The 23673-nt window shown below is 39.0% G+C and overlaps 1 protein-coding gene and 1 long non-coding RNA gene across 2 annotated transcripts in view; one reads left to right on the forward strand and one right to left on the reverse strand.

Moving 5' to 3' along the window:
• Positions 1-23673, reverse strand: part of Rgl1 (ral guanine nucleotide dissociation stimulator like 1) — a 125178-nt gene that overhangs the window by 84327 nt on the left and 17178 nt on the right. The window lies entirely within an intron of this gene.
• LOC125359303 lies at positions 1050-18134 on the forward strand. The gene is made up of 2 exons (XR_007212527.1): positions 1050-1745; positions 16798-18134. It is a non-coding gene; the product is annotated as an uncharacterized LOC125359303 (long non-coding RNA).

The raw sequence follows: 23673 nt of genomic DNA on the forward strand, positions 1-23673 counted from the left end.
GTTGACTCAGATCAAGGCCTAATAACTATTCTTTCTTACTCTATACAGTTTTAAAACAAGTCCAGTATCCAGTAGTATCCATCTGTTTCCCAAAAAATCCAGCTGCCTTAAAGTAGAAACAGTAAGTGAAAGGGTATCTAGTTTCAAACTCTAATTAGATATTCAATTACTTGGTGCAGTATTGCTTTATGTTCATGTTGTAAAACAGTAATGCTAACAAAAGGTGCTGCAGTCAAGCCTGGAGACTCCCAAGTTCAAAAAAGGCAGACATTTCTTCATTGTAGACTTTCTTAGCCCTTAGGGTGCTAACATGTGTTATTAAATTCCAAGAGAAGGATATGGTGCATGACATTTCCAAATGAATTTCCCTTTATTCTCAGAGCATCTTACAGTACTTTGGAGTGAACATACTTCAGAAAAAATGTTGACTTGGTAAATCACTAAAATGCATTTAAGATTTAATTGTATTGACCACTTTTCACTTAAAACAAAGATTGAGACATTATAAACTATGTTAATTTTTATATTCAAACATCTATTTCTCTTTGATCTCTTTCTTAATGGAGCACTAAGATTCAAGTCTGTTATTTTTTTACATTGCACTTCAAAAGAAGTGTTCAAAATAATTACCTGCTTATACATTATTAAAAAAGAAACAGTTAAAAATGTGCGTGTGTGTGTGTGTGTGTGTGTGCCAAGTGTTAACAACAGAATGAATGGCTCCTCTGGAGTTAGGGATATTCAAGCTGAAATTCTAACTCAAACTTCCTTATTTTGTGATAATTCCTCCTTATTTTGTGATAATGCTGGGTTTCCCTTACTCAATAATTTGAACTTAACAAGTCTTGTTTTACTTTAAAATACAAACTCCACTCTAAAATGAAATCTTCCTTACTAAAAGTAATGACTTCTTAAAAGAACTAATTTTTCATTGAGTATTTATGTGACCAAAAATTCAAACAAAAGAAAAAAGCTTGTCAAAGGCCTGATGGAGTGGTCCCTTTTCCTGCCAGAAAACAGATCTGGCAGGAAGCCAAAGTTCTCCCTTGGGAATGGAATTATGTTTCTCATTAACCCAGTCGCTTCCCTTCAGCCCTGCTTTCATTCTAAAAAAAAAAAACAAACAAACAAAAAAAAAAACCTCAATATACATACATGATTCTCTTTCATGCTTTTTAGCCCTTGGTTTGTGTGTCTGTAGCTAATAGAATGGCTAATGAGGTATGTTTAATATTTAGCTTTAACAACTCTGAGCCAGGAGCCAGTGGCTCACACCTGTAATCCTGGCTACTCAGGAAGGTGAAATCAGAATAATCAACTGTTTAAGGCCAGCCCACACAGAAATGACTCTGAGTTCAAATTCCAGTACCAGTAGCACCGAAGAAAAAAGTCATTCTCTTCATGCAATAATCGAACACAAGGACAAATCAAAAAGTGACAAATACATTTGCTATGGTGCTAAAACTATGTTCCAAAAAACTAAACATGCAGGTTTATATTGTTGGGATGTTTGCCTTAATGTCATTTTCTATAGATTTACTAAATACCCTGCTGTCTATTTGTCTATTTGCAATGATGGAGGGGGGGAGACCATGGTTTTTAAAATGTGTTCTAATTTACGAAAAATGGAAACAGTACAATTTTCAGAACATATTTTTAAGCAATCTATTTACTGTTGGATTTATTTTGAAATGAAGTAGTAAGAAGAAAACACACACGCGCGCGCGCGCACACACACACACACAGTACCATATGGCCAGACTGAAGAAGCAAAAATGTTACAAGCTTCACTTTTGAAGCAAAAAATTCAATACGTCTATAATCCATTTAAGAGACTTTACAGCCTGTTTTTGTTTGTATTAGCTTAATAACTTTGAATTAAACTTGGAAAGAAAAGGGAGGCACTCTTGGCAGACAAATGTTTAATAACTCAGACTTAGAAAAGGAGACATGGAGGGCTGTGGCTGCCCTGTGGGTTAGCACGCTAACAGGAAACAGCTCAATGTGGATTCAATCAGAGGCCACTGCCTTAGTGACAAGATCATGATACCAAGGTTACAAAAACGTTTCCTGACTTGTTCTCATGGTAAATCTTTCTGCCATTACAAGTCGACGTTTTCTTAAAAATTAACAACAACAAAAAAAGCATGTCTAACACCTATGAGATAAATACCTACAATTCCGCCCAGGTGTCCTAGCTGTGAGATTTCAGAATTGTCATAATGAAAAGAGGAAAAAGTGTGAGAGATGAAATAACACCATTTTTCCCTTCTGTTTCAAGTCACAGATAAATACACTCTTTCACCTTCTACAACAAACCCTTAATAACTCAGATGTTTCACATTTATAAGACAAAAATCTCCCAAGCAAAATAACCCTTCAGTCATTTGACACAGCATAGAGAGCTGGAGTCCTCCATGCTATCCCAGGCTACTGAGCATCCGTTCCCACTCTCCTGGGCATGAGCGCCAGAGTAAATGTTGAGCACTGCTCTAGTTGTCAACACCCCACAAAAATACCTAAGCTCAACTCCACATCTCACGGACCCCAAGAACATGCATATTGTTGTCCCTACATTCATCCCAAATTATACCAAGGGTTTATTTTGCACTCTCTTTCCAACTGCCCTCCACCTACTCACTATCCAGCAGCAATGACAAACCCAATGAGCCAACTCACAAATAAGTTTTTCTCACCTCTCCATAGTAACCAAATGCATATGTTAGATTTCCTGCCATTCAAAAAAGAAAAAAAACATATTCTCAGAAAACACCATGGATGCAATGACACATGACAGAGCATGTGGTGAGGTCAGCACAGCTCAGTACTGAGCTGTGTGTATTTTGGTCATTCAGAGACATAAGAAAAATGCACAGTCAATCATATGGAGCAACTACTGCACTGTCTGAACTTCTACTTTAGGCATGAATTCATTTTTTGCTAGGTAAAGATAGCCAGATGAAGGATGCAGAATAAAATTTTAATTTCAGATAAATCATAAATAACTGAATAATTCGGTGGAGTATAAGTATACCTGGTGCAGCATTTGGGACTTGGTTATAGTTCTAAAATATTATGTATTATTTATCTGAACTCAAAATATAAGTGAGATACATATGTTATTGATGACATACAGTATTGTAATAGGAAACACATATACATATATATAACATGTAATGAACAAATTAGATAATTAGCATTTCCATCACCTCAAATATTGTGCTGGGAACCTTCTGCTCTAACATTAGAACTGCTTTTTCCCAACCAGGTTTTGGCCTCTTATCTACCTTTTCCCTGCCTCCTCCTATCTCCTTCACTTTAGCCTCTGTAACTTCTAGTCAACTACTTCCATATGATCTAACCTCTGCAAATGAGTGAGAATAGAACATGTGGTATTTGTCTTTTTGTGCCTGACTTATTTTACTTAACAAAGTCTTCCAGTTGTATCCATGTGGCTTCAACAACAGGATTTTATCCTTTTATGCCTTAATAATATTCCATTATGCATATATACCACATTTTAAAATCCATTTATCCATAAACTGCCATTTTGGTTGATTCTGTACCTTCACTAATGTAAATAGTACTGCAATAAATAGTAAAGTTCAGGTATTTCTTTGATGTGACCATTCCATTTATTTTGGATATATAACCAGTAGTGGAACTGCTTGATCTTATAGTAATTTCATTCTTGGTGTTATGTCGTTTGTTTGTTTTTTGAGGAAATTCCACACCACACTGATAGTTTCCTACATTTTTATTTGTTGTCTATCAATCCGATGCTAGTTAGAGGGAGAGAATAAATTGAGAATGTATGTCTCTTGCATTTATCCATCCGTATGAACTAATAGTACCATGTGCCAAGTACTGTGCAAAGAGCTAAAATACAGAGCTCTGACACCCTCGGTCCAAGAGAAGAAACAAGTATAGAAACCACCAGAACCACAGACAGAAAGGTGTGCTATCTTTCCTTATCTATCTGAAGGTCATAGCTGATGTTCCTGTAACTGAGGACATACAACAACAGAAAGTACAATAAATTGATTTAATGCAAATTCTATATGATACAGGAGCCTTTAGAAAATTCAGGCCTGGGAATATGGCTTAGTTGTAGAGTGCTTACCTAGCATGCATGAGGCCCTGGGTGTGATTCCTTGGTACCACGTAAACAAAAAATAAACAAAATAATTTTTCTAAAAATTTTTAAAAGAAAAAAGTTAATTTGGAAAACAAAATGAAGATTCAAAGATCCAGGGAAAACAGTCTGTTCTTACGCCTAAGGTTCAATGAAGAATAGACAGCCATGCAGAGGCACAAATGTCTGACCTAAGTGACAGAGTGAGAGGTGGAACCCAACGAGATTTGTGTGCAGTATTGCCCCTTCCTGGGTAAAGACAAGACTCCTTCTGAAATGAATGTCTTATTTGCTATCAGACAATACAGGTCAGAGCTCATATTCATAGCTAGGTCTCACCCAGAAAAGTGGGCAAAGGCTTATGTAATATTTCTAGGTTTTAGCACTGGCTTTGGTGGAATGGAGTTCTAATTTCTACAGCCTGCTTTGAGGAACAGGAGAAAGGAGTGCAGAAGAAAAAAAATAGAACATTTTTCTCTGAGCTCTTTTCCTTCAGCTCAAAATTTTCAGACTGAAAAAAAAGCCATACCTGGGGGAATCATTTTCTGAGCTCCAATATAATATGAGTAAAATGGTGGGAAGGCAGGCAGTTTATCATGGATACACCACAAGGGTCTGGGGTAGCGGAAGTGTCAGAAAGGGCTTCCTGAGTATGTAGTACCTACACTGGGGGCTGACTACATTGGTAAGGACACAGCAGACAGCAAGCCCAGCATAAACAAAGTCATTCAGAAGAATGAAGTATGAGAAGAAAACAAGGCTGTAGGAGCAATATGACAAAGGGATTGATGGCCTGGACAGAAAGGCAGAGCCCCCGCCCCCCCACCCCCCACACACACACATCCCAACCCCGGTTATGAAGGACACAGGCTGCATGCAAATGGACTGGGATTCCAGGTCCTCTGGGAAACAGGAAACCAACGATGTATGTTGAGACATGGTGGTAAAAGTCAGTGTGGAGAACAGATTCAATATGTATGGCTTTGAATTTGGGAAGCCTGTGAATGGGTTGTCGATAGCTCAGATGAGCAACTGTAGGGGACTATTTTAGACGGTTACATTAAAAATAAATCACAAAGAAATTTGTGAAGACTTGACAAGTGACTGGATACAAAGATAAAAGAGGGAGATGGAAAGAAGATGGAGAGGAAAGCATCAGCAATGTTTAGTGGGGGTGATTAGAAACAAATGGCATTATCCATATGAGAAAGATTAAGGACAGAAAGCCAAGATTTTCATGGATCAGAGGGGTACTAAATTCCACCTTCAGAAATATAGAATTTGAGCTATCTCTGGGGATATATCATTGGTATAACACAACAGGTAGTTGAAACCTAAAACTAGGGAGAAGTGTCTCAGTTGGAAATATGTACAGATTCCATCCGTAAGAACAGATTCACTCTTCAAGGCAGAGTGTGCAAAAGAGAAAGGGTGGTAGGCTAAGGATGGCATCTGGAAAAGTACCAGCCAGATATGAGGATTTCAAGAGTAAAGAAAGCAAGCTCAAGAAGAGGCACCTGTGCATACAGCAAATTCACATAGCACCTCAGCTCTGGTGACATTTCTGGGCAAAGAACCCAGAAAAAATCACTGCCAGTTCCATATACATATGCATATATATATATATACTTACAAACATATGCCAACATATATGCCTTCTGTCTAATTATGCAAACATACCAAAGTCTTGCCAGTGGAGCTGGCTTGAACCACTTATAAGAGCTGTGTATTCCTCAACTCCATGCTCAATGGCATGTTAGTAGTGTGAATTCAACTATGATAGGACTATCTATATTGGGGAAATTAGCAAATGCTATAAATCAAAGCTTTTGCTTTATGAGCATACTACTGCTTAAGACTTCTCCTGAATTGTTCCATTGGTAAGTTCAAGCGAGATCTTCATGCTTTTAAAACACTTGTCTTTCTGTAGCCAATCTAGTTGCATTTCTGTTGCTATTACGATCCTCGATCATCTTATACAAAATGGAAATTTATGCCTCTGAATATGAAAAAGGAGAGATGTGGAAAAAGAAGAAGCCTCAGCCTGAATATAACATACAGCCATGTTTCTATGTTTAGTAAGTACCCTTTGTCCTCAGGAAAATGCTAAGGGAGTTATGATAACAAACAATAGCAGTGTTTTATCAGACAGATTCACAAACCCTCCCCATCCTCTCTCAGCATGGTTTCCTCCATCACCCTCTGAGTCCAGGAACCCTCCTAAGGAAACAGGAAGTTGTTTTTCCATCTCCTGAAAAACAGTTGTATTCTTGGGGACTTGGTTCAGCATTAATCCATAACAGACTTTCTTCTCTAGCACAAATCCCTATTTCTAAACATTCTGGTGAATGCTTTAAAGATCCCAAATCTTCCAGCAGGGAAATTCAACAGTTAATCTATTGTAGGAGTTTGCAGAGCTCCTTGTTCACCTTTATGACTATAAAATTTCAAATGCTAGCTGGACAAGGCTGTGCATGCCTATAATCCAAGGCTCTAGAGGAGGAGGTGGGAGGGTTGAGAGATAGAGGCCAGGCTGGGCTACCTAGAAAAGCCCTTTCTGAAAAAAAGAAAGAAAAAAAGGAAGGAAGGGAAGGAGGGAGGGAGGGAGGGAAGGAGGGAGGGAGGAAGGGAGGGAAGGAGGGAGGGAGAGAGGGAGGGAGGGAAGGAAGAAAAGGGAAAGGAGGAACTCCAATTGCTAAAATGATAATAATGAAGATGCTACAAATTTACCTAGGATCTATTTACATTTTTTTTGTATTTTGTTCTTTGGTTTTGTTTTGGGGTTGTTGTGGTTTTTTTAGATGGGTCTTTAATATTGTCTAGGTTATCCTTCTTCCTCGGCTTCCCCAGTACTTGGGGTAACAGATGGCACCTCTGCTTATCCCTGGCTTCCATTTCCAAGGTCAATTGAGTATAGAACCTAGGGCAAAAGCTTAAAGTTTCAATGTCTTGATCTTCTACCTCATAAAAAGAAGAAATCTCATGCTTTGAGAAGACTTGCCTAGAGGGAAGAGAGATTGAGTTAAAATTGTCTCTGTTAAGAGTTCCCAAATAACATTGCAAGTTGTTATTCAGAGTGAACTTTCAAAATCCACAACTCTCATCTGAGTCTCTCATTCAGAGACTCTGCTGCCCAAAGTCTGCCTATCTTGAGGTCTTAGATCAACAGGTGCCCTGGCTTTCTGGAATCCAGTCCATTTTTTTGTGCAGCCCAGCCAATTTCTGTCTATGAAGGTCAGCAGGAAGTAGTGAGCTTCCTTTGACCTGATAGTCTCTGTGAATGAAGCCACCCATGAATGGAAAATCTTCCCACAGCCCAGAGCTTTCCTAGCAAGTCATAAATCCCACAGAGAGCCCCATGAGGCTTTCTTTCACCCATCCTGGGCCAGGAGCAGGGAGCAGGGGTAGTAACTGCCTGATGTTTCCAAACTTGAAAATAAAGTTATTAGTTAGATTCTTATTCTGTAAAGCCACTTATTAAAGAATCTCTCTATCCTCCCCATTTTCCTATGAGATTAATTCACTTTTCAGCCAAGTAAATATTTCCCACTATTATTATAAGAATAATCAAGTATAATAGTCAAAGCTCCATTTTCAAAATCCAATAAAATCTTTATTTCCTAAACTTCAGAATTCAAGTAATGATGTTATCAAGTAATGATGTATCCTCAGAACAATATACTTTCATCATTCCTGTGACTTTTGACTTTGATGTGAGTCAGCAAAAGCAGTATTCAGAGAGACAAAATAAAGGACTAAAAGTCTATAAAGGAAACAAGGGCTTTCTAATGTTTAAAATCTAATGGTACAGATTATAATGAAAATGTTTTTCATTTATTACTAGTACATTTGCCATAGATGTTAAATAGATGGCAGGTAAATAAGTGGCAGCCTTAAAAAAAAAATGGGATCTCAGAACAAGAGGATAAGATCTCTTGCAACCCTATGATTCAATGCTAAAGATGGAAGGGGGAAAGAAAACGTAGAAGGAAGAGAAAAAACAGCAAGGAACTAGATTCTGTTCCTGGTTCCATATCAATCAATCACCAAACACTTGCTAGTGCTTCTTATGTATTTCAGCAATGGGTTAGTATACTCATTTTAATTTGGTTGTTTTGTTTGTTAAGTCCCATTAGGCAGCTACTAGAAGCCATAGATATAACAAAGAATCAGACAAAGTGCCAAGAGATCACCCAAATAAGTGCATTACCTCTGTAATTATCTAAGTAAGCAGAGTCATGAGCCAATAACTGACTAGCTTACACTTATAGGGCTCAATCTCTTAGAAACACAGTCAACAAGCTATCTGAGCCTAAGAGTCGTATGGTCCTATGCTAGAAATACCATAGACCAATACAGTATGGCTGATTTCATTACTGCATGCACAGTAAGACTATAAGGAGAACAATTCTTTTTTTTTTTGTCACTGGGGCAGACTTTTTTTTTCCAAATTTTTATTATCAAACTAATGTACAGAGAGGTTACAGTTTCATACGTTAGGCATTGGATACATTTCTTGTACTGTCAATCCTATGTAAGTTTTAGCTGGATGGGACCGTTTGACACATGGATAGAAACTACTTCCTCAGCCATAGTTTCCTTGATACTTACCAATGACATCTCATGGGTAAATGTTAAATCACTTGTTCCTAAACAAAGGTACTACTCAACTTTACAGAGATAACAAATAACACAACTTCTTCAGAAAACAGTTCTAAAGTTTTAGTTATAGAAGTATGAATTCCTGAGTAAAATATATTTTAACACTGCTTTTTTTTGTGTAAAACGTCACCAGGAAACAATGGATTCTTAAAGACGTAATTGTAGTTTCCCTTGAGAACAATAACAAGTCTTCAAGAGACTGCAGTATTGGCTAAGTACTGACTCCTGAGCCCTTGTTCCAGTAATTCTGATCAGAAGAACTAAAATAAAGCCCAGGGATCTGCATTTAACCAGCATCTTAGGTGATTTTAAATGTAAAAGATCTACTAGCACTTGAGAAATACTGTCAACAGCACAGAAACAAGAATGAATAAGGCTTATTGATGGATTTACCCATTAGTAAAAAAGCTGTTTAATTAATATAAACTTAGTCAACTGATCTCTCTTAGTCTTAGTTTCCTCATCTATAAATGGGAAAGAGTATTACCTTTACTTCCTTAACTCGCCATCATAAGAATAACTATTTTTAAATGTGGGATATACTTTGAAGTGTTTGAGATCAAAGAACTACATAATAAGTAAAGGTATTGCTAACAATACTATTCGTGATCTAATATGCTCTCAAAAAAATCCTGAGAATTTTTATGTTTTATGTTATGAAATCCACCAAATTTTCTTGCAAAAATGGAAGAAATTAAGATTAGCCTTCTGAGTTTGCCTCTGCCCTCATTACTCCTCTAGCTGGCTGTGGGTCCTGTGGAAATGTTTCAGCACTTCCTGTTGTCCCTAGATTTCTCCAGGCACTGTGGATTCCTTCTTAGAAATTTCTGCCATGAACATAATTTTCTCAAGAATAACTAACAGTGGTCATATGCCTGTGTTCCTAGCTACTAGAAGCGCAAAGATTGAGAGGATTGTGGTTCAAGAACAACGTGCAGAAGTTAGACCAACAGCTGGACATGCTGGTATGTACTGCCATCCCAATTGCATGGAAGGCTAAATAAGATCAGGAGGGTAACAATTCCACGCCACCCAAGGCAGAGTTGGCAAGACCTTATCTCAACCAAGAAATGTGCTTGTCATCTCAATTTTAATAGGAAGATCATGGTCCAAGCTGGCCTGGGGAAAAAGGAAACTCCACTTCGAAAATAACCAAAGCAAAAAGGGATAGAGACTCAAGTGATATGACACCCACCTAGCCAAAACAAAGCCCTGAGTTCAAACCCCAGTATCACCAAAAGAATTAATAATAATGATAATAATCACAATATTTCAGCTTTGTGTACCACTCATAATAACCTCATAAAGCATTTTATAGCTACAAAAATGGAATAGCCCAAAGAGGCCAAGTGGCTTGTTCTAAGTTATGCAGCTGTGAAGAAGAAAAAGCAGGGACTCAAATTTAAGTGTCTGGACCCAGAGTAAGACTCACTCACAACTTTATCTCGTCTCTCTTAAAGCTCTCTTGAAGTTACAGACCCATTACCAGTTCCTCCATTCAATCAGTTTATTCCGGTCTTCTCCCTCATCCTTATTGTCTAAGCCTTAATTTAGATCACATGCGTTAACTGGGAATGTATAATAAGCACCTAACTAGTCTCATTTGCCACTCCAACCAGTGATTGGTAGACAAAATGTTCTTTCTAAAACACAAATCCTTCTTTAGGATAAAGTCCAAGTACCTACAAAAGCTAAAGATGCCTATTAGCAATTCACTCCAGGCACATTCTCATCACAAAGGGGTGTGTATATGCACCAAAAGAAACGACAAGCAAACTGCAGCTTTACTCACAACAATAGCAACACTCTTTCCACATTTTGTTGGTTTGCTTACAGGGTTTCTCCACTAGGCTACTCTTATTTATGTATCTGTGGAAGACACATTTCAATACTCCCTGGGATGCCTGACACCAAAGACAGTAGTGAACTTTATCATTTAATGAATTCCATCATAACTGAGTACTTTCAAACCAGCCAGAACTTTTGCAGTATGATGTAAAGCCGCTACAGTCACACAAAATTGCTTTTCCTTCTTTGCAATTTCATAAATAGAAGATAGCATCCTCAGCATACTTTTTTTCTTGCTTTATTGAGAATATTGTCTTTTCATTTAAAGGAAGTGTTTTATAAGCTTCTCTTTGGTATATCCAATCACGCAACATCACTACCCTTAAGCTTTGGGGCCGTTATGAGGTACAATGAGGGTTACTTGAACACAAGCACTGCAATACAACAGTCAATCTGATAACAGAAATGGCTACTAAGCAGCTACTGGTTAGCATTACAGATTGAGTCTTGAAAGCCCCCTAAAGGTTCCTATGTTGAAAGTTTGGCCCTCAGCAAGAGAAATCTGATTAGCATCTGGTAGGGAACATTACATAGCATGGATTCTCTGGACAAACTGATGATTCGTATCTTAGGAAGGCTGAGTAGAATGGTGGAGACCTCATTATGCTAATCAAAATGGCATGCAGCTTAAAACCTAGGAATGTTTACTCCTGGAATTTTCCATATACTATTTTCTGACCATGAAGGGCCATGGACCACTGAAACCACAAAAAGTAAAACTGAGTGACTACTGTTTCTCTGGGGAATTAAGACTAATTACAAATCTGAAGATAAGAGTTTAGTATATTTGCATCTCTAGAAATTTGCCTATAACCATATCAGTAATAAGCACTTCATGAATAGTAATTGAATGAATATTTTTATGAGGTTCTAAATAGTGATATTATGTTCTATAAATTATCTCCAATTGATTTTTTCCAAATTCAGTTAAACAAAACACTATATACAAGCAAGTAAAGTCTAGATATAGTCAATAAAATAATCCATCTGAACAACTCATGGGGAAAGAGGAAAAGGGGGAGGGAGGAGAGGGGAATGAGGGAAGAGGTAACAAACAGTACAAGAAATGTACCCAAGGCCTAACGTATGAATCTGTAACCTCTCTGTACATCACTTTGACAATAAATAAGAAAAAATTAAAATAAAAATATATAATGCTTGTTCATCACCTCTTAGTGACTGCTAAAATAAACCCCCTTTTAAAGTCCATGAGATTCCATCTCAATAGAAAGAAGCTGAACAGGGTGACACTCGCCTCCAGCTACAACAGAAAGCCTAAAACAGACCAGACTGAAGTACAGGTATACTCCTGAACAGGAAGTGAGGCAATAAAAGCAAGACCCTATCTGAAAAAAAGCACCCAAAGCAAAAGGACTCAAGGTATGACTCAAATGATAGGGCAACAAGCACAAGGGCCTTGAGTCCATGCTCCAATACTGCCAAAATAACAGCAGTAATAATAATAGTAATTTAAATAATAAAATAGTAACCATCAGGTCAGGTCACCTCCCTGTTCATTATTCATTAAGAACCTCATTATTCATTAAGAACATTTGTTGAAACTACCTCCCGCTGACTTCTTAGCACAGTTGGAAATGGTAGTGGCCTTCAATAGTATATAAGGCCATTCTGCCTATGCCCTTGAACTCATCACCCAAACCATTTCCTTCCCTCTGTAAACCCCACCACACTGGCCTACATGCAGTTCTTTAAACAAGCAGGCTCACTCTCACCTATAGTTCTCTGCATTTGTTCCTGTTGTCTAAAATGCAGCTGGATCTGATCATTTTCTCATGGTTGCTCCCTTGTTTGGTTCTCATAAACAGGCAGTGCCTCCTCAGACAAACCCCTCATCTCCTGTCATACTGACCACATGTCTAGGTTAATTCCTTCCTAGCAGCAACATGTTCATGTGTCTGCTGTCTATGGTGCCCTTATCTGTCCTGTTCAGGGTTCTATGCCTGGTGCCACACAATGGGACTCTGCAAATGTTTATGGTAATGAACAAAAGCAGTGTAATTACATGATATATTGTAGGGAAGGGGTGTTTGGGGGTTTGGGGTTATTTTATGTACTGGGGCTTGAGCTCAGAGCCTGGGCACGGTCCCTTAGTTTTTTCACTCAAGCCTGGGGAACTACATTTGAGCTCTACTTCCAGCTTTTTGGTAATTAGAGATAAAAGTCTCACAAACTTTCCTGTCCAGGCTAGTTTCAAACCATGATCCTCAGGTCTCAGTCTCTGGAGGTGTAAGCCACTGGCTGGTATTGTTTTCAAATATTTATTAAAAGCATATGAAAGAATGATGGAAAGAGTGACATTTATCGAGGCACAATGTACTCATAATTTGATTTGTTGAACTGAAACTCCTTTACGCAATTGCTTAAAAAATTGTCAAAATTATATGAAACTCCATTCCCCCCTAAAAAACATAAAAATGTTTCCTTGTGAGCTAACAGTTAGTAAACAAAGTTAACCAATGCAATCTCTTCACTACAATTGAGAACTGAAGTGAATTTATTAAACTGATTATTCTGCGCTCCTGGAAGGCAATCAGTTTTGTATTTGGCTGTCATGACTGCAAAAGTTACTGAAAATCATAAGATTTTTTTCCTCTCCAGAATTCTTTTCCCATCAAGATTGATATTCTGAATCAAACTACACATCACAATAGCCTCTCATTCGTTGGGGTGCATGCACATTGCCCTTATTGTTCTAGCAACTGTAAATGCCTTTGAGCCAACTGCTTGACTTGAGAACGGGGTGGAATGTGCATTGGTTTGATTTCTTACAATTCTAAGTGGGGGTATCAAATAAATGAATACACGAGCTAATCAACCAGCTACGTGATCTATATATAAATAAATACGTTGCAAGAAATGTACTCATGAGTCATTAAACTACACAGCATCTTCCAACATTCTGTTCATGAAACATGCTGAGCAAACAAAATCAGAATGTCATCTGGAGCCATTCTGATTGCCCCATGCCAAGTTTTAAACCTTAAACATGAATACTGTCTTGGTCTCTGAATTTAATATGTTTTTAGTACTGAACTAGTGCCCTAACATCTTAGAACATTTGCTTGCTAGTCATTACACGCATCATGAAATGTTTGTAGCTGAAGGTCAAGTGTGTCCCTTCTTAGCCACAAATCCTACTCGCATTCATTTATTGGCTCAGAAATATTTATTTAGCTGCTACTGTTCAAGGTACTATTATGGATAGAAAGAAAAAAAACAATGGCCTTCCTGCTATGATTTGGATGTAGTTTGCCTCCAAATCTTTATGCATTAAGAGCCAAGTCCTCAGTGTGGTATGTGAAGATGATATGGGACCTTAAAGAGGTGGGGCTTAATGGGAGGTCCTTAACTCATTAGGGGCACATTCTTGGAAAGACTGTGGTCATGTTTGTGGGAACCTGGGTTGTTAAATAGGCTTGGCCCCTCCCTTCCAGCTTGCTATCTTGCCATGAGGTCCTCACAAAACTGACTTGGGGTTCATGCCTGAACCTCCAGAATTGTGAGCCCAATAAACTACCTGTCTCCATAAAGTATCCAGCTTCAGGTATTTCACTACAGCATCAGAAAGTGAGCAAATATACTAATATAGAAAGCTAACATTCAAACAGAGAAGATAAATAATTGATAATTCAGCAATTGTCTATTGACAGTAGAATTTAATGCTCCCTTAAAAAAGAAAAAAAAACAGAAAATGAGGGATCAGGTTTTAATCTTCAAAATCAAAGTTTCATTGGGCACACATTATAATAATGAGCAGGTGCTCAAGTAAACAGTGAGATAGAACATTTCAAATGAACACATTCCCCAAGATGACTTGGAAAGCTGGGAAGACAGACAAAAGCTGATGTGGCACAAGGAGAGAGAACCAGGGGAGAGTGGCAGAAGATGAACTTAGGAGAATTTGACCTTATTATCAATGGGACACTAGTCACAGGTGTTAAGCAGGAGATTATATCATAATCAATATAGAGGTGAATGTGAATGTATAAGGACAAACCAGGCCTCTACTCAAACCATGTCCAACCCATAGCACCGAAACCCATGTGAGTAAAACTAGCAAAGGCAATTTTTTTAGATTTCATATGAACATGCTAGCAGTCACAGGACTATGACAAATTATAACTGTCTAAATCAAACAAAACACAGGCTTCTCTTGTCCAAGAGGTATAATGGTCATGTCACTAGCAATAATTACATGTCTGGATTTTCAAACAGGAATTCTCCTCTACCATTAAAAAAAAAAGTTGCAACATTTCCCTTTCCAGGAATGTGATTTAATTTAATAGCTAAGCTAATAATCAGGAGCCTGCTGATTTGATGCAAACAAAGCAAGCACTGTCTCTGCAAGTGGGCACAATGGTCCTGGACATGAGGTGGATTTCTGGGCCTGTTGGGAGCGATCATTCTGTTCTGTAACCCACCGGAGCTGCGTGACAGCATTACATAACTACATAACTCCTAATGCCTTGTCGTTCTAGTTGAAATGGGAAGGCCTGCTGTCACTTCCAAGAGCTTTGCTCCTCAATTCCATAGCTTGTTAAAAATCCCAAATTATATTGAGTCACCAAAATCATATACACAGCTATGCCAGCCCATGTAAATAATGAAAGGTGAAGAGGGAAGAAAATGTTTGTTTGTTTTCCCCAAAACGAGGAAGTATGATGTGGGAGAAGACAGTAAAAGAAGACCAGGCTGGACATACTGCACCAAGTTGCTCTGCTTTTAGCTCTGCCTTCAGTGAGAAAAATATGTAACACTTTCAAATCTTTCTCAGTTGAGACTTGATATGGACCCAACAGTCATTCATAAGCATTTACTGATTGATTTTGCCAAAAAGACATGAGAGGCACAAACAGGCTACCATTAGGATAGAGCAAGGCACTGTCAATGTGAACGCAAAACCAGTAAGAGTTTAAGCCATCAAGTATTTCCCTGTAGCTCTGGTATCTCTGAGAATAAGACAGAAGGAGCCAAGACCTTCTACATACCTATAAGTAGATCTGGAAGACAGTGGTCCAGGGTGCGAATACAGTTGAGGAAATAACAAAGTCTAAAGAACCAGTACACTGAAGGGGCATAACAGAAATGCTTCTAGAGGGAAATTAATATTTAGTAGAGGAATTATTTTCCCAAGAAGGGACCCTTTAGACACCAACATTTTGAAAACTTCATTTCTTTTGACAGAATTGTTTCCAAAGTATTCTTTTACTGCCATCAAGAGTAAAGTATCTATAGCTCTAATGGCCACCAATCACTATACAGGACTGAGTATCTGTCCCAAGATACATAGACATAGACATGCTTGGTGTAAAAGAAAAAAAAATAACATCTATCCACACCTTTATAGTTCCTTTCCTTAGTATTTAATCTTCATTTCTTTTTTACATGCATTTATAAAAACTAATCTTTACAGTGTCATTCATCAGCTACCTGCTGTCCTAGTCTTGGAAAACAGAGGTGAAGTATGTCCACATGAACCCACATTCCAATGCAGGAAACAGCGCATCAAAAATGAACCAATGAATGAATGAGCATGACAGTACATGTCACAGTGATGTGAAGGAGCATGCTGAAGAAAGAAAAGGTTTATTCCAGCGTGGGTAAGGAATACAGTTTAAATGAGTGTTTAGAGATTCCCTCACCAAGAAGGTGCTTTACGTTAGTCTTCATGGGTGCTCTGAGCAGTGTATGTGCTTCTAAAAACTCCACTCTTCAGAGTTGCTACTTCTAAACTGTGGACTAAGAAGAACTTCATTCTGACTCTAGATAAATCACTAGCTTTGTTCCACAGTGAGAGCTGACATAGTGATCACGAAGAGTCATGGCTTCCTTCCTGCCCTTTGCCAGGAAATGGAACCTGCTTGAGCTATTTGGAGAACTTCTGTTGGTTTCTGGTTGTTTTTGTTGTTGTTGTTGTTGTGTCTGTGTAGCCAGGTGCTGGTGGCTCATGCCTGTAATCCTAGTTACTCAAGAGACTGAGATCTGAAGATTGCAGATTAAAGTCAGCCCAGGCAGGAAAGTTCATGAGACTCTATTTCCAAAAAGCCAGGAATGGAGCAGTGACTCAAAAGTGATAGAGCACTAGCCTTAAGCATAAAAGCTCAGAGACAGCACCCAAGCCCCAGTTCAAGCCCCAGGACTGACACATACACACAAAACTGTCTCATTAACTTTCCTGGCCCAGACTAACTTTGAACTACAAATCTCAAATCTCAGCCTTCTGAGTAGCCAGGATTACAGACATGAGCCACAAGTACCTGCTTCATGTTGAGTTGTTAAATATGCTAAAATAACGTGAGAATGCCCAAAAGTCAAAGGATATTTCTTGGTTTTAGAATACACAAACTCTTCAATATCTCAAAACTTTGACTCATTGCTGTACAGTACAGGGAGGCCAGTCTGTGTCTGCTCCCTTTCTGACTCCTGCTCTTGGCCTTCCTTCCTCCATGTGTGACATGGCTCACGCTTGGCTCCCAATCCTCTTCCACCTTCCATGTTTTTCATATCATTCATATTTCTTAACACATCACTATCTCTTCCACTCTGGAAGTGGTTCTAATACAGTATGTCTAAAATTCAAATTGCTGAAGAGCCACCACCCCCCAGCACAAGCAAAGCCTTTTCTAGAATGCTCGTGATAACACTATTTTCTTCATTCAGCTACACCCAAAGCCTTAGAATTATCTTCAACATCTGCTTGCTGCATCAGCTGTCACACTTACCAATGCTCGTTTCTGTTTTCATCTACTCTGCTGGTATGAGGAAATAAGGCAATATTTACTTCAGACATAATGAACAATGATTGCTGACGGGTTTATAGAAACCTCCAGGGAGAGTGGCGATGTCCCCCACACAGCTATCAGACGTGTATGGAAAACAATACACAAGCAATGTATTTTTAAGTAACTATGGACTTTATCTAACAGTAAAGAGGTTTCAAGAGAGATGGAACAAAATGAAATGAAGTATCTAAAGAAATCAAGGTACTTGGTAGGGTTTTGTGCTCTAAATACTCATGTGTTAGGGATCTTGGTCTCGGTAACACTCTTATATTTACAAAGTTGACCTGCTTCATATATTTTATTATAGTAACAAAGCACTGGTTGTTCAGGTTTTCTAATAAGAGATAGGAAGAAGGTCCCATAATTAAGGCTGTATGTATGTTTACATATCCAAAACAGAAATACATTAATAGTCATGAAAGTTAACAGTCACAACAAACCAAGTCTTAGATTTTAATATCAAGTAAAGGGACGCCTTTCAGCAATTCTAGGATTGAGCATAAGGAAAGGAATGGTTCGCTGCAGATAGGTGGGGTTAAGATTTGTTAGGGAATAAGTTTGTTAACTGATAACAAAAAGAAAGCAGAACTACTTCACCCCTCTTGTGGTTCTATCTTCCCTGGAAAAGGAAGGAAGGACCAACATAGTGAACAAGAAACTAAAGCTGAAGTTAGAGAAGATGAACATTAAAAAAAAAAAAAAAGCATTTAGTCCTTCAAGTGATTTTGTGCCTCTAGAGACAAATAACTGGGAAGGGCACAGAAAGCACCAGCAGAAGTAACCATAGTAATGATTAATAGAACCTTCACAGAAGCAAAGTCAAAGGGGTGTGTAAGGATGGCTACAAGAAAGAAAAAAATAACAAGCTGTCAGATAAGAACTAAGGTAGACTAGAAACAATAGATGGCATTTTTGCCAACTGTTGCCCAAATTCCAGCTATAATTTGCTAGTGGTGATTACTAAGTATATGAAATCACTGTGAAAACCAAAATCATATCCAACTTATTTTCTTCCCTTTTCTGATCACACACAGGCTCCATGGGATGATACAGATGTGTGAGACTAACAGACTTCAACCAACCGTTCTACTATCTCCTTTCTTGGATCACTGTTGACATATATAGAGATCTGTAAGTTGAATGTTAAAGAGTTAATTAGGGGCTGGGAATAGGCCTAGTGGTAGAGTGCGTGCCTTGCATACATGAAGCCCTGGATTGGATTCCTCAGCACCACATATATAGACAAAGCCAGAGCTGGGGATATGGCCTAGTGGTAGAGTGCTTGCCTAGCATACATGAAGCCCTGGGTTCGATTCCTCAGCACCATATATATATAGAAAAAGCCAGAAGTGGTGCTGTGGCTCAAGAGATAGAATGCTAGCCTTGAGCAAAAAAGAAGCCAGGGACAGTGCTCAGGCCCTGGGGCTCAAGCCCCAGGACTAGCTAATTAGATTTCTATCCAAATTGGATTGTCAAAGCATGCTAAGTGATGAGGATATATCAAATGGTGAATATTATGGAGAGAGGCTCTAGCAATATGACACAGAACCTCATTGGACTAAATTGAAAGTTATAGTCCACAAGTTGGTTCGCAAAATCAGAAAGTGTTTTCCATATTTAGATTTTATAAAATGTTACAGGTTTTACAACATTTTATAAATTTTCTTAGTAGAAGCTTAGTGAGACAGTTCAATGAGACAATACAATTCATACTTTAAAGACTTTGCTAAATTTAAGTCTTGAATTTACAAAGAGACTTATCTTAAGTTTCATACAAAGCACAGTTAATAATAGCTAGAATGATTTTAAGTTGCCAATATTTGGCCAATTTTTAACTTAGAAAAGATGGTTTCATATACTTCAACCTCCAGATTATATGTGGTATCCAAAGTCCAAAGTTCTTGGGAGTGCAGAGAGGGAGCGCTGACCACCTTTTTGGGGAGGCATTCATGGAAGCAGCAGAATGAGAGCTGGAATTGGAGTGATGAATGTGATTTAAACAGAAGAACATCTGGGGAAAGGAGGCCATTTTAGACATTGACAATAGTGAGAAACAAGACATTTGGATAGGAAAGAAGCCACAGTGCCCAGTAGGCAACTGAGTCATACATAGGAAGAAAGCACATCAGGCAGGGGATTGGAACTTGAATTTATGGGCCTCATATCTATTGGGATCAGTGTTCAAACATTCTGAGATTTATCCTACAAAGGCCAAGGACAACATTTGGCATATAATAGGTATTCACATTGAGTGAATAACTGATTGAACAAATGACTGAAGTGGTCAACCTAATCTAGCTCCCATATGCCAATCCAGTATGTTCTCAGGGCCCTATCTTATTTTTCCATCCTATTTAGGGCTTTGTAGTTCATTTAGTGTAACACCCTCAAAACTTCTGGGTGACTACCAGTAGAGCTGGAAATTCTAAGCAAAGTAGAGGCCAAAGGCTGCCTGGCTCTCTGTCAATTCCTAGGGTAATCTAATTCACCAAGGCAAAATCTCCAAAAAAGACTTTGGTCCAATGACCCTTAAATGTTTTGCTTTGGGATTCTTTCCTCAAAATGGATGCCATCTAAGTCTACAAGTTTCAAAAACAAATGTTTGGTGGCTTTTGTGGGCAATTGTTTTTTTAAAAAACCCAAGCATGTCTAAGGTATAATTTTAAAGAATCTGGCTCCAGGGGGAAAAAAGTTTAAATATTAGTCACATGTTTTACATTTCTTGCTCTTTACTGCCAGTCTTTTTTTTTTTAATTAAGAAAGGAAAAATGGGTCAGCCTGAAAGAATTTTTACAACTGTCAGAATAAACACGGGGCATGTAACCCCATAAACTTCAGTGTTTGGTGTCTTCCCCCACTTCTCGCAATGTTTTTTTGTATTCCTTCTTCAGAACCCAGCCCAAAGCACAGGCTGGTGACTGCCCTAGGTCTTTGCACAGTAAGGACATCTTTCCTGTCAGGCTGGAAAAAGGTGGATGTAATATGGATACAACATAGCCTCTTCTGACTTCAACAGGTCATGGTGGGGAGGATCTGAGTGTTCCAGGCATCCCTATTTGGCCCCGTGGGACTCCAAGGTCGCTAAGAAACCACCCTGCTTCTTATAAAGTACTATTATCCATGAGCGCATTTTGAAAAGATCTTCAAGAAGCAAATCATGGCACAAATGTCCCTCCTGGCCTCCTGGGGTGCTTTAGGGTGGAACATACAGCTCAGCCTTTGGTGGACAGCCGTCCTTCATTTCCCCTTCAACTCCAGCAGTCTCCAGAGTGGCTGCTGATTTCACGATGAGCACCCACGTCCAGGTTTAGTGAGAACTGGTTTCTACCCACCAGACTCAAAGGCTGTATGATGTTTCTGGTCCAGTGCCTTTGACAGAGCTGACCAGGCCTACTGGCCATGCTTCAGGTTAAAACAAAAGTGTTCCAAGTGTGCCATGTTGAACATCTCTATTCTACTACTCCATTCGTTTCTAATTTAAAAGTAGTGGAGTTTTTCTTTTTGACCTAAGAGTTTTTTCTTTTTGGATTTAGGACACTCAAAAACTACACCATGTTCTGTTTTTGTTTTGCTGCTATTAGAGCTTGAACTCGGTGTCATATTCTCTGGGCTAGTTTGCTCCACTTGAGTCATGTCTCTAGGAGAGCATTTTGCCAGGTAATTGGAAACAGAGACTCTGCTGCCTGAACTGGCTTCAAATCACAATGTTCAGCCTCCTAAGTAAATAGGATTACAAGCATGACTACCAGAGCTTTCACACCCTGCATTTTAAGAAATAAGGCCCAAGAGCAACACTATTCAATTGAAATATAATGCCAGTCACAGGTTAATATGACCTGCCACATTAAGAACAGTGAAACGAAACAGATAAAATTATTTTAACAATCTGCTTTATTTAACTATCTGGAATATCATCATTTTGGAATATGATCACTACAGAAAATCACTGATATAGATTACCTGTTTTCATTCCTAGTTAAGCCTTTGAAGTGTGGCATTAATATTACTTGGCCAGAACACCTAAATTTGGAGCAGCTGCATAGGCCTTGATGTCCAGGACGCACAACACTGAGCAGCCAAGGCCTGGGCTTATTTAGCCCTCAGAGTCTCTGGAAACAGAAGGAAGGGCTCCACCCACTCCTGTGGAACCCCCTGCACTGTGTGACATAGGCTCTCCTCCCCTACCCCCACCCCTCCCACCATCCACCTTCCCCTCTACATTATCAGCTCTTGTGCAGCCACAGTTCTGGCTACAGATGGGAAATTTCACAAGGAAAAAGAGCAGAAACAAGGCTTGTAAGCCAATAAAAAGCATTATCATCTTGAACTCTTCAAACAATGAGGTCCAAATGCATTTCTGAGACATGAGAAACACAATGAATAAAGCAAACAATTCAAACCATAAAGTAACTTTTAGAGACTGGGTCCTAAAAAAAATTACTTGTTGAATACAAAACTGAATATCTAGCATGATAGCAACTATGTTGAACAAAAATTTGTGCCTGTGAACAAGAGCAAGAAGTCAAGAAGAGGGAAATAAGCAAAAGTCAGAACTCTAGTATCAGGGTAGGATATATTTTCCTGTTTTACAAAGGTATCAACCTGTTGTATCACTCTTTTAATGCTAACATGGCTAAAAATGTTCTTCCTTCCTGCTGGGCGCTGGTGGCTCACACCTGTACTCCTAGCTATTCAGGAGGTTGAGATCTGAGGATCTCAGTTCAAAGCAGCCAGGGAAGGAAAGTCTGTGAGACTCTTATTTCCAATTACTCACCAGAAAACCAGAAGTGGTGCTATGGTTCAAGTGGTAGAGCACTAGCCTTCAGCTGAAGAGCTCAGGGACAGTGCCCAGGCCCTAAGTTCAAGCCCTATGACTGACAAAAAAAAAAAAAAAAAAAAGTTCTTCCTCTTTTCCAAAGTGAATGCATATCCAACTGGATGCCTACACAAAGAAAAAGGGAACGAAGTGATCAAAGCAGTCAGAGAAGTTGATTTCAATAGAGCCAATTACAGATGGGATTATCAGAATGAAAAGTACCTAAAAAAAATCTGAAAAACCGTAGCTTAGACTTTACATTTTGCTTAAAGTAGAATTTCCCTTTTAATGTAAAGTAGCAGCCAGGCATGTTGGCTAACCCTGTAATCCCAGCCACTCAAGGAGGCAGAGATCAGGAGCATTGCAGTTCCAGGGTAGCCTGGCTAAAAGTTTGCAAGATGGGTTAGGGATGTGGCTGAGCAGTAGAGTGCTTGCCTAGCATGTATGAAGCCCTGGGTTCAATTCATTAGCACCAAATAAACAGAAAAGGCCGGAAGTGGTGCTGTAGCTTAAGTGGTACAGTGCTAGCCTTGAGCAAAAAGAAGCTCAGGGACAGTGCCCAAGCCCTGCCCTGAGTTCAAGCCCCAGAACTGGCAAAAATAAATAAAATTTGCAAGACCCCATCTCAATCAACAGAGGGGTGCAGTGGTGTGCACTTATCATCCTAACTACATGGGAAGCATAAATGGGAGGATCGCTGTCTAGGCCCACTGGGGTATAAATGCAAGACCCTATCAAAATAACCCCAGTACAAAAGGGCTGTGGTGTGCGTCCAGGGGTAGAACAGCTGCCTAGCACAAAAAGTCCTGAATTCAATCCCCAGTATTTCCTTGCCCCCTCAAAAGAGTAAAAGATAACAAAGTATAAGAGGGAAGAGAGTAAGGGATTTGAGTTCTACTAATAAAAATCAACATATGTACACATGATATTCTATAATTTATGTCACTTATTTTGGTTTTTTGGTTTTTCTTCTTCTGGGACCAGGATATGAACTCAGTGTCTGATGCTTTTCCTCAAAGGCTGGTGCTTTACCACCTAAGCCACACCCTCACCCCTGATACCACTTATTTTTAAGTCTGTTTTCACTACAGAATCCTAAAAAGAGAGGCAAACCTCAGAAGGACACATCCTGGAACACATAGCTCAGGAAAAGATTTGCAAGATGGGAATTTGCAAACTTTTAGCCAGGCTCCCTTGGAACTGTGATCCTCCTGATCTCTGCCTCCTAACCTTCCTTGGGTACATGCAAGGTGTTGAATAGTGCCTCAAAAATGTGTTAAAGGCAGCGAAGCCCAACTGACCTAGACACTAGGGCCACACAGAGTGGAAGCAAATGTGGACACAAATGACAGCCTCAGATAGGGAGACATAATGAGATACATGCAAACCCCAAGTAGGATAATTTGAGA

This window comes from Perognathus longimembris, chromosome 11 (assembly GCF_023159225.1).
Source record: "Perognathus longimembris pacificus isolate PPM17 chromosome 11, ASM2315922v1, whole genome shotgun sequence".
Classification (NCBI taxonomy): Eukaryota; Metazoa; Chordata; class Mammalia; order Rodentia; family Heteromyidae; genus Perognathus; species Perognathus longimembris.